Here is a 9,432-nt window from a genome sequence, read left to right on the forward strand (position 1 = left end):
ATCCAACAAAACAAACTTGCATTAGCCGGGAATCGAACCCGGGCCTCCCGCGTGGCAGGCGAGAATTCTACCAAAGAACCACCAATGCTAAGCTTCCCAAACCGGGAATCGAACCCGGGCCGCCTGGGTGAAAGCCAGGAATCCTGACCACTAGACCATTTGGGAGGGCCTGAAAAGATCATAGCAGTATTGATCAATATCCTAGTTTAGCCTAGCAAAAACCAATCTGGTCCGTGTTCTTGTGCGACAGAAAAGGTGCAGATGCTGGATAGAAATCGTCCGACTCCAATTTCGGTTGAAGGAACTTCATCGGATATTTCTCATTTTCACATTTGACAGCGATGAAATGCTCTTTTCGACTTGTTTCATATGCTACTAAGAGCACAGGTGGCAATGGTCGAGGCGCTTGGATTCACCATCAATTCCTATAAAATTATTGCAAAAAAAATATTTGTGAGTTTTTCTTCTTACTTGTTGTGGTTCACATAAAAAAGATCCTCCACAATTGCGACACAGCTATAGATTCGATTTGTAATCGTTCTCTTTTCATTGGGTATACAAAAAATCTAAGAAGGTCTCGATCAAACAAAACCTACTATGGTATGTCGTCACATTCGATGTCGACATTTCCAGCATCGTTTGTCAAACAAAACATGGGGAATCTATAGTCGCTGGCACAATATTATTTTCGCTCTAAAAAAAGCTTGGAAATGCCTCGACCCGGGATTGAACCAGGGACCTTTAGATCTTCAGTCTAACGCTCTCCCAACTGAGCTATCGAGGCGCATCGGTGGCCAGTACGGGGCTCGAACGCGCGACATTTGCGTTATTAGCACAACGCTCTAACCAACTGAGCTAACCGGCCGCACGTAAAGCCATCTTCTATTTGAGATTGCATTCAGAGAATATATGTGAAGAGGTTACTTCTTGAGGAGTGTTATCCTTTCTGAAATAAAATTAATCCCTTTGAAACTGTTTTTCCAACCGCGTGTTCCCTCTTTGAAGTGGCAAGGAAGTTGCAATGGGTGAAGAAGACAAACAGGCTGAAATCACTGTATCTTCGATATTAAAACAGCATTGAATCCAACAAAACAAACTTCAAATTTGCATTAGCCGGGAATCGAACCCGGGCCTCACGCGTGCCAGGCGGGAATTCTACCACTGAACCACCAATGCTAAGCTTCCCAAACCGGGAATCGAACCCGGGCCGCCTGGGTGAAAGCCAGGAATCCTGACCACTAGACCATTTGGGAGGGCCTCAAAAGATCATAGCAGTATTGATCAATATCCTAGTTTAGCCTAGCAAAAACCAATCTGGTCCGTGTTCTTGTGCGACAGAAAAGGTGCAGATGCTGGATAGAAATCGTCCGACTCCAATTTCGGTTGAAGGAACTTCATCGGATATTTCTCATTTTCACATTTGACAGCGATGAAATGCTCTTTTCGACTTGTTTCATATGCTACTAAGAGCACAGGTGGCAATGGTCGAGGCGCTTGGATTCACCATCAATTCCTATAAAATTATTGCAAAAAAAGTATTTGTGAGTTTTTCTTCTTACTTGTTGTGGTTCACATACAAAAAGATCCTCCACAATTGCGACACAGCTATAGATTCGATTTGTAATCGTTCTCTTTTCATTGGGTATACAAAAAATCTAAGAAGGTCTCGATCAAACAAAACCTACTATGGTATGTCGTCACATTCGATGTCGACATTTCCAGCATCGTTTGTCAAACAAAACATGGGGAATCTATAGTCGCTGGCACAATATTATTTTCGCTCTAAAAAAAGCTTGGAAATGCCTCGACCCGGGATTGAACCAGGGACCTTTAGATCTTCAGTCTAACGCTCTCCCAACTGAGCTATCGAGGCGCATCGGTGGCCAGTACGGGGCTCGAGCCCGCGACATTTGCGTTATTAGCACAACGCTCTAACCAACTGAGCTAACCGGCCGCACGTAAAGCCATCTTCTATTTGAGATTGCATTCAGAGAATATATGTGAAGAGGTTACTTCTTGAGGAGTGTTATCTTTTCTGAAATAAAATTAATCCCTTTGAAACTGTTTTTCCAACCGCGTGTTCCCTCTTTGAAGTGGCAAGGAAGTTGCAATGGGTGAAGAAGACAAACAGGCTGAAATCACTGTATCTTCGATATTAAAACAGCATTGAATCCAACAAAACAAACTTCAAATTTGCATTGGCCGGGAATCGAACCCGGGCCTCCCGCGTGGCAGGCGAGAATTCTACCACTGAACCACCAATGCTAAGCTTCCCAAACCGGGAATCGAACCCGGGCCGCCTGGGTGAAAGCCAGGAATCCTGACCACTAGACCATTTGGGAAGGCCTCAAAAGATCATAGCAGTATTGATTAATATCCTAGTTTAGCCTAGCAAAAACCAATCTGGTCCGTGTTCTTGTGCGACAGAAAAGGTGCCGATGCTGGATAGAAATCGTCCGACTCCAATTTCGGTTGAAGGAACTTCATCGGATATTTCTCATTTTCACATTTGACAGCGATGAAATGCTCTTTTCGACTTGTTTCATATGCTACTAAGAGCACAGGTGGCAATGGTCGAGGCGCTTGGATTCACCACCAATTCCTATAAAATTATTGCAAAAAAAGTATTTGTGAGTTTTTCTTCTTACTTGTTGTGGTTCACATACAAAAAGATCCTCCACAATTTCGACACAGCTATAGATTCGATTTGTAATCGTTCTCTTTTCATTGGGTATACAAAAAATCTAAGAAGGTCTCGATCAAACAAAACCTACTATGGTATGTCGTCACATTCGATGTCGACATTTCCAGCATCGTTTGTCAAACAAAACATGGGGAATCTATAGTCGCTGGCACAATATTATTTTCGCTCTAAAAAAAGCTTGGAAATGCCTCGACCCGGGATTGAACCAGGGACCTTTAGATCTTCAGTCTAACGCTCTCCCAACTGAGCTATCGAGGCGCATCGGTGGCCAGTACGGGGCTCGAACCCGCGACATTTGCGTTATTAGCACAACGCTCTAACCAACTGAGCTAACCGGCCGCACGTAAAGCCATCTTCGATTTGAGATTGCATTCAGAGAATATATGTGAAGAGGTTACTTCTTGAGGAGTGTTATCTTTTCTGAAATAAAATTAATCCCTTTGAAACTGTTTTTCCAACCGCGTGTTCCCTCTTTGAAGTGGCAAGGAAGTTGCAATGGGTGAAGAAGACAAACAGGCTGAAATCACTGTATCTTCGATATTAAAACAGCATTGAATCCAACAAAACAAACTTCAAATTTGCATTGGCCGGGAATCGAACCCGGGCCTCCCGCGTGGCAGGCGAGAATTCTACCACTGAACCACCAATGCTAAGCTTCCCAAACCGGGAATCGAACCCGGGCCGCCTGGGTGAAAGCCAGGAATCCTGACCACTAGACCATTTGGGAGGGCCTCCAAAGATCATAGCAGTATTGATCAATATCCTAGTTTAGCCTAGCAAAAACCAATCTGGTCCGTGTTCTCGTGCGACAGAAAAGGTGCAGATGCTGGATAGAAATCGTCCGACTCAAATTTCGGTTGAAGGAACTTCATCGAATATTTCTCATTTTCACATTTGACAGCGATGAAATGCTCTTTTCGACTTGTTTCATATGCTACTAAGAGCACAGGTGGCAATGGTCGAGGCGCTTGGATTCACCATCAATTCCTATAAAATTATTGCAAAAAAAGTATTTGTGAGTTTTTCTTCTTACTTGTTGTGGTTCACATAAAAAAGATCCTCCACAATTGCGACACAGCTATAGATTCGATTTGTAATCGTTCTCTTTTCATTGGGTATACAAAAAATCTAAGAAGGTCTCGATCAAACAAAACCTACTATGGTATGTCGTCACATTCGATGTCGACATTTCCAGCATCGTTTGTCAAACAAAACATGGGGAATCTATAGTCGCTGGCACAATATTATTTTCGCTCTAAAAAAAGCTTGGAAATGCCTCGACCCGGGATTGAACCAGGGACCTTTAGATCTTCAGTCTAACGCTCTCCCAACTGAGCTATCGAGGCGCATCGGTGGCCAGTACGGGGCTCGAACCCGCGACATTTGCGTTATTAGCACAACGCTCTAACCAACTGAGCTAACCGGCCGCACGTAAAGCCATCTTCTATTTGAGATTGCATTCAGAGAATATATGTGAAGAGGTTACTTCTTGAGGAGTGTTATCTTTTCTGAAATAAAATTAATCCCTTTGAAACTGTTTTTCCAACCGCGTGTTCCCTCTTTGAAGTGGCAAGGAAGTTGCAATGGGTGAAGAAGACAAACAGGCTGAAATCACTGTATCTTCGATATTAAAACAGCATTGAATCCAACAAAACAAACTTCAAATTTACATTGGCCGGGAATCGAACCCGGGCCTCCCGCGTGGCAGGCGAGAATTCTACCACTGAACCACCAATGCTAAGCTTCCCAAACCGGGAATCGAACCCGGGCCGGCTGGGTGAAAGCCAGGAATCCTGACCACTAGACCATTTGGGAGGGCCTGATAAGATCATAGCAGTATTGATCAATATCCAAATGTAACCTAGCAAAAACCAATCTGGTCCGTGTTCTTGTGCGACAGAAAAGGTGCAGATGCTGGATAGAAATCGTCCGACTCGAATTTCGGTTGAAGGAACTTCATCGGATATTTCTCATTTTCACATTTGACAGCGATGAAATGCTCTTTTCGACTTGTTTCATATGCTACTAAGAGCACAGGTGGCAATGGTCGAGGCGCTTGGATTCACCATCAAATCTGAAATAAAATTAATCCCTTTGAAACTGTTTTTCCAACCGCGTGTTCCCTCTTTGAAGTGGCAAGGAAGTTGCAATGGGTGAAGAAGACAAACAGGCTGAAATCACTGTATCTTCGATATTAAAACAGCATTGAATCCAACAAAACAAACTTCAAATTTGCATTGGCCGGGAATCGAACCCGGGCCTCCCGCGTGGCAGGCGAGAATTCTACCACTGAACCACCAATGCTAAGCTTCCCAAACAGGGAATCGAACCCGGGCCGCCTGGGTGAAAGCCAGGAATCCTGACCACTAGACCATTTGGGAAGGCCTCAAAAGAGGCGCTTGGATTCACCATCAATTCCTATAAAATTATTGCAAAAAAAGTATTTGTGAGTTTTTCTTCTTACTTGTTGTGGTTCACATAAAAAAGATCCTCCACAATTGCGACACAGCTATAGATTCGATTTGTAATCGTTCTCTTTTCATTGGGTATACAAAAAATCTAAGAAGGTCTCGATCAAACAAAACCTACTATGGTATGTCGTCACATTCGATGTCGACATTTCCAGCATCGTTTGTCAAACAAAACATGGGGAATCTATAGTCGCTGGCACAATATTATTTTCGCTCTAAAAAAAGCTTGGAAATGCCTCGACCCGGGATTGAACCAGGGACCTTTAGATCTTCAGTCTAACGCTCTCCCAACTGAGCTATCGAGGCGCATCGGTGGCCAGTACGGGGCTCGAGCCCGCGACATTTGCGTTATTAGCACAACGCTCTAACCAACTGAGCTAACCGGCCGCACGTAAAGCCATCTTCTATTTGAGATTGCATTCAGAGAATATATGTGAAGAGGTTACTTCTTGAGGAGTGTTATCTTTTCTGAAATAAAATTAATCCCTTTGAAACTGTTTTTCCAACCGCGTGTTCCCTCTTTGAAGTGGCAAGGAAGTTGCAATGGGTGAAGAAGACAAACAGGCTGAAATCACTGTATCTTCGATATTAAAACAGCATTGAATCCAACAAAACAAACTTCAAATTTGCATTGGCCGGGAATCGAACCCGGGCCTCCCGCGTGGCAGGCGAGAATTCTACCACTGAACCACCAATGCTAAGCTTCCCAAACCGGGAATCGAACCCGGGCCGCCTGGGTGAAAGCCAGGAATCCTGACCACTAGACCATTTGGGAAGGCCTCAAAAGATCATAGCAGTATTGATTAATATCCTAGTTTAGCCTAGCAAAAACCAATCTGGTCCGTGTTCTTGTGCGACAGAAAAGGTGCCGATGCTGGATAGAAATCGTCCGACTCCAATTTCGGTTGAAGGAACTTCATCGGATATTTCTCATTTTCACATTTGACAGCGATGAAATGCTCTTTTCGACTTGTTTCATATGCTACTAAGAGCACAGGTGGCAATGGTCGAGGCGCTTGGATTCACCACCAATTCCTATAAAATTATTGCAAAAAAAGTATTTGTGAGTTTTTCTTCTTACTTGTTGTGGTTCACATACAAAAAGATCCTCCACAATTGCGACACAGCTATAGATTCGATTTGTAATCGTTCTCTTTTCATTGGGTATACAAAAAATCTAAGAAGGTCTCGATCAAACAAAACCTACTATGGTATGTCGTCACATTCGATGTCGACATTTCCAGCATCGTTTGTCAAACAAAACATGGGGAATCTATAGTCGCTGGCACAATATTATTTTCGCTCTAAAAAAAGCTTGGAAATGCCTCGACCCGGGATTGAACCAGGGACCTTTAGATCTTCAGTCTAACGCTCTCCCAACTGAGCTATCGAGGCGCATCGGTGGCCAGTACGGGGCTCGAACCCGCGACATTTGCGTTATTAGCACAACGCTCTAACCAACTGAGCTAACCGGCCGCACGTAAAGCCATCTTCGATTTGAGATTGCATTCAGAGAATATATGTGAAGAGGTTTCTTCTTGAGGAGTGTTATCTTTTCTGAAATAAAATTAATCCCTTTGAAACTGTTTTTCCAACCGCGTGTTCCCTCTTTGAAGTGGCAAGGAAGTTGCAATGGGTGAAGAAGACAAACAGGCTGAAATCACTGTATCTTCGATATTAAAACAGCATTGAATCCAACAAAACAAACTTCAAATTTGCATTAGCGGGGAATCGAACCCGGGCCTCCCGCGTGGCAGGCGAGAATTCTACCACTGAACCACCAATGCTAAGCTTCCCAAACCGGGAATCGAACCCGGGCCGCCTGGGTGAAAGCCAGGAATCCTGACCACTAGACCATTTGGGAGGGCCTCCAAAGATCATAGCAATATTGATCAATATCCTAGTTTAGCCTAGCAAAAACCAATCTGGTCCGTGTTCTCGTGCGACAGAAAAGGTGCAGATGCTGGATAGAAATCGTCCGACTCAAATTTCGGTTGAAGGAACTTCATCGGATATTTCTCATTTTCACATTTGACAGTGATGAAATGCTCTTTTCGACTTGTTTCATATGCTACTAAGAGCACAGGTGGCAATGGTCGAGGCGCTTGGATTCACCATCAATTCCTATAAAATTATTGCAAAAAAAGTATTTGTGAGTTTTTCTTCTTACTTGTTGTGGTTCACATAAAAAAGATCCTCCACAATTGCGACACAGCTATAGATTCGATTTGTAATCGTTCTCTTTTCATTGGGTATACAAAAAATCTAAGAAGGTCTCGATCAAACAAAACCTACTATGGTATGTCGTCACATTCGATGTCGACATTTCCAGCATCGTTTGTCAAACAAAACATGGGGAATCTATAGTCGCTGGCACAATATTATTTTTGCTCTAAAAATAGCTTGGAAATGCCTCGACCCGGGATTGAACCAGGGACCTTTAGATCTTCAGTCTAACGCTCTCCCAACTGAGCTATCGAGGCGCATCGGTGGCCAGTACGGGGCTCGAACCCGCGACATTTGCGTTATTAGCACAACGCTCTAACCAACTGAGCTATCCGGCCGCACGTAAAGCCATCTTCTATTTGAGATTGCATTCAGAGAATATATGTGAAGAGGTTACTTCTTGAGGAGTGTTATCTTTTCTGAAATAAAATTAATCCCTTTGAAACTGTTTTTCCAACCGCGTGTTCCCTCTTTGAAGTGGCAAGGAAGTTGCAATCGGTGAAGAAGACAAACAGGCTGAAATCACTGTATCTTCGATGTTAAAACAGCATTGAATCCAACAAAACAAACTTCAAATTTGCATTGGCCGGGAATCGAACCCGGGCCTCCCGCGTGGCAGGCGAGAATTCTACCACTGAACCACCAATGCTAATCTTCCCAAACCGGGAATCGAACCCGGGCCGCTTGGGTGAAAGCCAGGAATCCTGACCACTAGACCATTTGGGAGGGCCTGAAAAGATCATAGCAGTATTGATCAATATCCTAGTTTAGCCTAGCAAAAACCAATCTGGTCCGTGTTCTTGTGCGACAGAAAAGGTGCAGATGCTGGATAGAAATCGTCCGACTCCAATTTCGGTTGAAGGAACTTTATCGGATATTTCTCATTTTCACATTTGACAGCGATGAAATGCTCTTTTCGACTTGTTTCATATGCTACTAAGAGCACAGGTGGCAATGGTCGAGGCGCTTGGATTCACCATCAATTCCTATAAAATTATTGCAAAAAAAGTATTTGTGAGTTTTTCTTCTTACTTGTTGTGGTTCACATAAAAAAGATCCTCCACAATTGCGACACAGCTATAGATTCGATTTGTAATCGTTCTCTTTTCATTGGGTATACAAAAAATCTAAGAAGGTCTCGATCAAACAAAACCTACTATGGTATGTCGTCACATTTGATGTCGACATTTCCAGCATCGTTTGTCAAACAAAACATGGGGAATCTATAGTCGCTGGCACAATATTATTTTCGCTCTAAAAAAAGCTTGGAAATGCCTCGACCCGGGATTGAACCAGGGACCTTTAGATCTTCAGTCTAACGCTCTCCCAACTGAGCTATCGAGGCGCATCGGTGGCCAGTACGGGGCTCGAACCCGCGACATTTGCGTTATTAGCACAACGCTCTAACCAACTGAGCTAACCGGCCGCACGTAAAGCCATCTTCTATTTGAGATTGCATTCAGAGAATATATGTGAAGAGGTTACTTCTTGAGGAGTGTTATCTTTTCTGAAATAAAATTAATCCCTTTGAAACTGTTTTTCCAACCGCGTGTTCCCTCTTTGAAGTGGCAAGGAAGTTGCAATCGGTGAAGAAGACAAACAGGCTGAAATCACTGTATCTTCGATGTTAAAACAGCATTGAATCCAACAAAACAAACTTCAAATTTGCATTGGCCGGGAATCGAACCCGGGCCTCCCGCGTGGCAGGCGAGAATTCTACAACTGAACCACCAATGCTAAGCTTCCCAAACCGGGAATCGAACCCGGGCCGCCTGGGTGAAAGCCAGGAATCCTGACCACTAGACCATTTGGGAGGGCCTGAAAAGATCATAGCAGTATTGATCAATATCCTAGTTTAGCCTAGCAAAAACCAATCTGGTCCGTGTTCTTGTGCGACAGAAAAGGTGCAGATGCTGGATAGAAATCGTCCGACTCCAATTTCGGTTGAAGGAACTTCATCGGATATTTCTCATTTTCACATTTGACAACGATGAAATGCTCTTTTCGACTTGTTTCATATGCTACTAAGAG

At 43.6% G+C, this 9,432-nt stretch overlaps 36 non-coding genes across 36 annotated transcripts; all 36 read right to left on the reverse strand.

Moving 5' to 3' along the window:
• Positions 1-17: 17 nt before the first annotated feature.
• Positions 18-88, reverse strand: Trnag-gcc (transfer RNA glycine (anticodon GCC)). Its single transcript has one exon. It is a non-coding gene; the product is annotated as a tRNA-Gly (tRNA).
• A 5-nt stretch (positions 89-93) lies between these two features.
• Positions 94-165, reverse strand: Trnae-uuc (transfer RNA glutamic acid (anticodon UUC)). Its single transcript has one exon. It is a non-coding gene; the product is annotated as a tRNA-Glu (tRNA).
• A 546-nt stretch (positions 166-711) lies between these two features.
• Positions 712-784, reverse strand: Trnaf-gaa (transfer RNA phenylalanine (anticodon GAA)). Its single transcript has one exon. It is a non-coding gene; the product is annotated as a tRNA-Phe (tRNA).
• Positions 785-791: 7 nt separating this feature from the next.
• Positions 792-865, reverse strand: Trnai-aau (transfer RNA isoleucine (anticodon AAU)). The gene has a single exon. It is a non-coding gene; the product is annotated as a tRNA-Ile (tRNA).
• A 240-nt stretch (positions 866-1,105) lies between these two features.
• Positions 1,106-1,176, reverse strand: Trnaa-ggc (transfer RNA alanine (anticodon GGC)). The gene has a single exon. It is a non-coding gene; the product is annotated as a tRNA-Ala (tRNA).
• Positions 1,177-1,181: 5 nt separating this feature from the next.
• Trnae-uuc (transfer RNA glutamic acid (anticodon UUC)) lies at positions 1,182-1,253 on the reverse strand. The gene has a single exon. It is a non-coding gene; the product is annotated as a tRNA-Glu (tRNA).
• Positions 1,254-1,800: 547 nt separating this feature from the next.
• Trnaf-gaa (transfer RNA phenylalanine (anticodon GAA)) lies at positions 1,801-1,873 on the reverse strand. The gene has a single exon. It is a non-coding gene; the product is annotated as a tRNA-Phe (tRNA).
• Positions 1,874-1,880: 7 nt separating this feature from the next.
• Trnai-aau (transfer RNA isoleucine (anticodon AAU)) lies at positions 1,881-1,954 on the reverse strand. Its single transcript has one exon. It is a non-coding gene; the product is annotated as a tRNA-Ile (tRNA).
• Positions 1,955-2,194: 240 nt separating this feature from the next.
• On the reverse strand, positions 2,195-2,265 carry Trnag-gcc (transfer RNA glycine (anticodon GCC)). The gene has a single exon. It is a non-coding gene; the product is annotated as a tRNA-Gly (tRNA).
• A 5-nt stretch (positions 2,266-2,270) lies between these two features.
• Positions 2,271-2,342, reverse strand: Trnae-uuc (transfer RNA glutamic acid (anticodon UUC)). Its single transcript has one exon. It is a non-coding gene; the product is annotated as a tRNA-Glu (tRNA).
• Positions 2,343-2,889: 547 nt separating this feature from the next.
• Positions 2,890-2,962, reverse strand: Trnaf-gaa (transfer RNA phenylalanine (anticodon GAA)). Its single transcript has one exon. It is a non-coding gene; the product is annotated as a tRNA-Phe (tRNA).
• A 7-nt stretch (positions 2,963-2,969) lies between these two features.
• On the reverse strand, positions 2,970-3,043 carry Trnai-aau (transfer RNA isoleucine (anticodon AAU)). Its single transcript has one exon. It is a non-coding gene; the product is annotated as a tRNA-Ile (tRNA).
• Positions 3,044-3,283: 240 nt separating this feature from the next.
• Trnag-gcc (transfer RNA glycine (anticodon GCC)) lies at positions 3,284-3,354 on the reverse strand. Its single transcript has one exon. It is a non-coding gene; the product is annotated as a tRNA-Gly (tRNA).
• A 5-nt stretch (positions 3,355-3,359) lies between these two features.
• On the reverse strand, positions 3,360-3,431 carry Trnae-uuc (transfer RNA glutamic acid (anticodon UUC)). Its single transcript has one exon. It is a non-coding gene; the product is annotated as a tRNA-Glu (tRNA).
• Positions 3,432-3,977: 546 nt separating this feature from the next.
• Positions 3,978-4,050, reverse strand: Trnaf-gaa (transfer RNA phenylalanine (anticodon GAA)). The gene has a single exon. It is a non-coding gene; the product is annotated as a tRNA-Phe (tRNA).
• Positions 4,051-4,057: 7 nt separating this feature from the next.
• On the reverse strand, positions 4,058-4,131 carry Trnai-aau (transfer RNA isoleucine (anticodon AAU)). The gene has a single exon. It is a non-coding gene; the product is annotated as a tRNA-Ile (tRNA).
• A 240-nt stretch (positions 4,132-4,371) lies between these two features.
• Positions 4,372-4,442, reverse strand: Trnag-gcc (transfer RNA glycine (anticodon GCC)). The gene has a single exon. It is a non-coding gene; the product is annotated as a tRNA-Gly (tRNA).
• Positions 4,443-4,447: 5 nt separating this feature from the next.
• Positions 4,448-4,519, reverse strand: Trnae-uuc (transfer RNA glutamic acid (anticodon UUC)). Its single transcript has one exon. It is a non-coding gene; the product is annotated as a tRNA-Glu (tRNA).
• Positions 4,520-4,937: 418 nt separating this feature from the next.
• Positions 4,938-5,008, reverse strand: Trnag-gcc (transfer RNA glycine (anticodon GCC)). The gene has a single exon. It is a non-coding gene; the product is annotated as a tRNA-Gly (tRNA).
• Positions 5,009-5,013: 5 nt separating this feature from the next.
• On the reverse strand, positions 5,014-5,085 carry Trnae-uuc (transfer RNA glutamic acid (anticodon UUC)). The gene has a single exon. It is a non-coding gene; the product is annotated as a tRNA-Glu (tRNA).
• A 323-nt stretch (positions 5,086-5,408) lies between these two features.
• Trnaf-gaa (transfer RNA phenylalanine (anticodon GAA)) lies at positions 5,409-5,481 on the reverse strand. The gene has a single exon. It is a non-coding gene; the product is annotated as a tRNA-Phe (tRNA).
• A 7-nt stretch (positions 5,482-5,488) lies between these two features.
• Positions 5,489-5,562, reverse strand: Trnai-aau (transfer RNA isoleucine (anticodon AAU)). The gene has a single exon. It is a non-coding gene; the product is annotated as a tRNA-Ile (tRNA).
• Positions 5,563-5,802: 240 nt separating this feature from the next.
• On the reverse strand, positions 5,803-5,873 carry Trnag-gcc (transfer RNA glycine (anticodon GCC)). The gene has a single exon. It is a non-coding gene; the product is annotated as a tRNA-Gly (tRNA).
• Positions 5,874-5,878: 5 nt separating this feature from the next.
• Trnae-uuc (transfer RNA glutamic acid (anticodon UUC)) lies at positions 5,879-5,950 on the reverse strand. Its single transcript has one exon. It is a non-coding gene; the product is annotated as a tRNA-Glu (tRNA).
• A 547-nt stretch (positions 5,951-6,497) lies between these two features.
• On the reverse strand, positions 6,498-6,570 carry Trnaf-gaa (transfer RNA phenylalanine (anticodon GAA)). Its single transcript has one exon. It is a non-coding gene; the product is annotated as a tRNA-Phe (tRNA).
• Positions 6,571-6,577: 7 nt separating this feature from the next.
• Positions 6,578-6,651, reverse strand: Trnai-aau (transfer RNA isoleucine (anticodon AAU)). Its single transcript has one exon. It is a non-coding gene; the product is annotated as a tRNA-Ile (tRNA).
• A 240-nt stretch (positions 6,652-6,891) lies between these two features.
• On the reverse strand, positions 6,892-6,962 carry Trnag-gcc (transfer RNA glycine (anticodon GCC)). Its single transcript has one exon. It is a non-coding gene; the product is annotated as a tRNA-Gly (tRNA).
• Positions 6,963-6,967: 5 nt separating this feature from the next.
• Positions 6,968-7,039, reverse strand: Trnae-uuc (transfer RNA glutamic acid (anticodon UUC)). Its single transcript has one exon. It is a non-coding gene; the product is annotated as a tRNA-Glu (tRNA).
• Positions 7,040-7,585: 546 nt separating this feature from the next.
• Trnaf-gaa (transfer RNA phenylalanine (anticodon GAA)) lies at positions 7,586-7,658 on the reverse strand. Its single transcript has one exon. It is a non-coding gene; the product is annotated as a tRNA-Phe (tRNA).
• Positions 7,659-7,665: 7 nt separating this feature from the next.
• On the reverse strand, positions 7,666-7,739 carry Trnai-aau (transfer RNA isoleucine (anticodon AAU)). Its single transcript has one exon. It is a non-coding gene; the product is annotated as a tRNA-Ile (tRNA).
• Positions 7,740-7,979: 240 nt separating this feature from the next.
• Positions 7,980-8,050, reverse strand: Trnag-gcc (transfer RNA glycine (anticodon GCC)). Its single transcript has one exon. It is a non-coding gene; the product is annotated as a tRNA-Gly (tRNA).
• A 5-nt stretch (positions 8,051-8,055) lies between these two features.
• On the reverse strand, positions 8,056-8,127 carry Trnae-uuc (transfer RNA glutamic acid (anticodon UUC)). Its single transcript has one exon. It is a non-coding gene; the product is annotated as a tRNA-Glu (tRNA).
• A 546-nt stretch (positions 8,128-8,673) lies between these two features.
• Positions 8,674-8,746, reverse strand: Trnaf-gaa (transfer RNA phenylalanine (anticodon GAA)). Its single transcript has one exon. It is a non-coding gene; the product is annotated as a tRNA-Phe (tRNA).
• Positions 8,747-8,753: 7 nt separating this feature from the next.
• Trnai-aau (transfer RNA isoleucine (anticodon AAU)) lies at positions 8,754-8,827 on the reverse strand. The gene has a single exon. It is a non-coding gene; the product is annotated as a tRNA-Ile (tRNA).
• A 240-nt stretch (positions 8,828-9,067) lies between these two features.
• On the reverse strand, positions 9,068-9,138 carry Trnag-gcc (transfer RNA glycine (anticodon GCC)). Its single transcript has one exon. It is a non-coding gene; the product is annotated as a tRNA-Gly (tRNA).
• A 5-nt stretch (positions 9,139-9,143) lies between these two features.
• Positions 9,144-9,215, reverse strand: Trnae-uuc (transfer RNA glutamic acid (anticodon UUC)). Its single transcript has one exon. It is a non-coding gene; the product is annotated as a tRNA-Glu (tRNA).
• Positions 9,216-9,432: the final 217 nt, after the last annotated feature.

Source organism: Ascidia mentula, chromosome 4 (genome assembly GCF_947561715.1).
Source record: "Ascidia mentula chromosome 4, kaAscMent1.1, whole genome shotgun sequence".
NCBI lineage: Eukaryota > Metazoa > Chordata > Ascidiacea > Phlebobranchia > Ascidiidae > Ascidia > Ascidia mentula.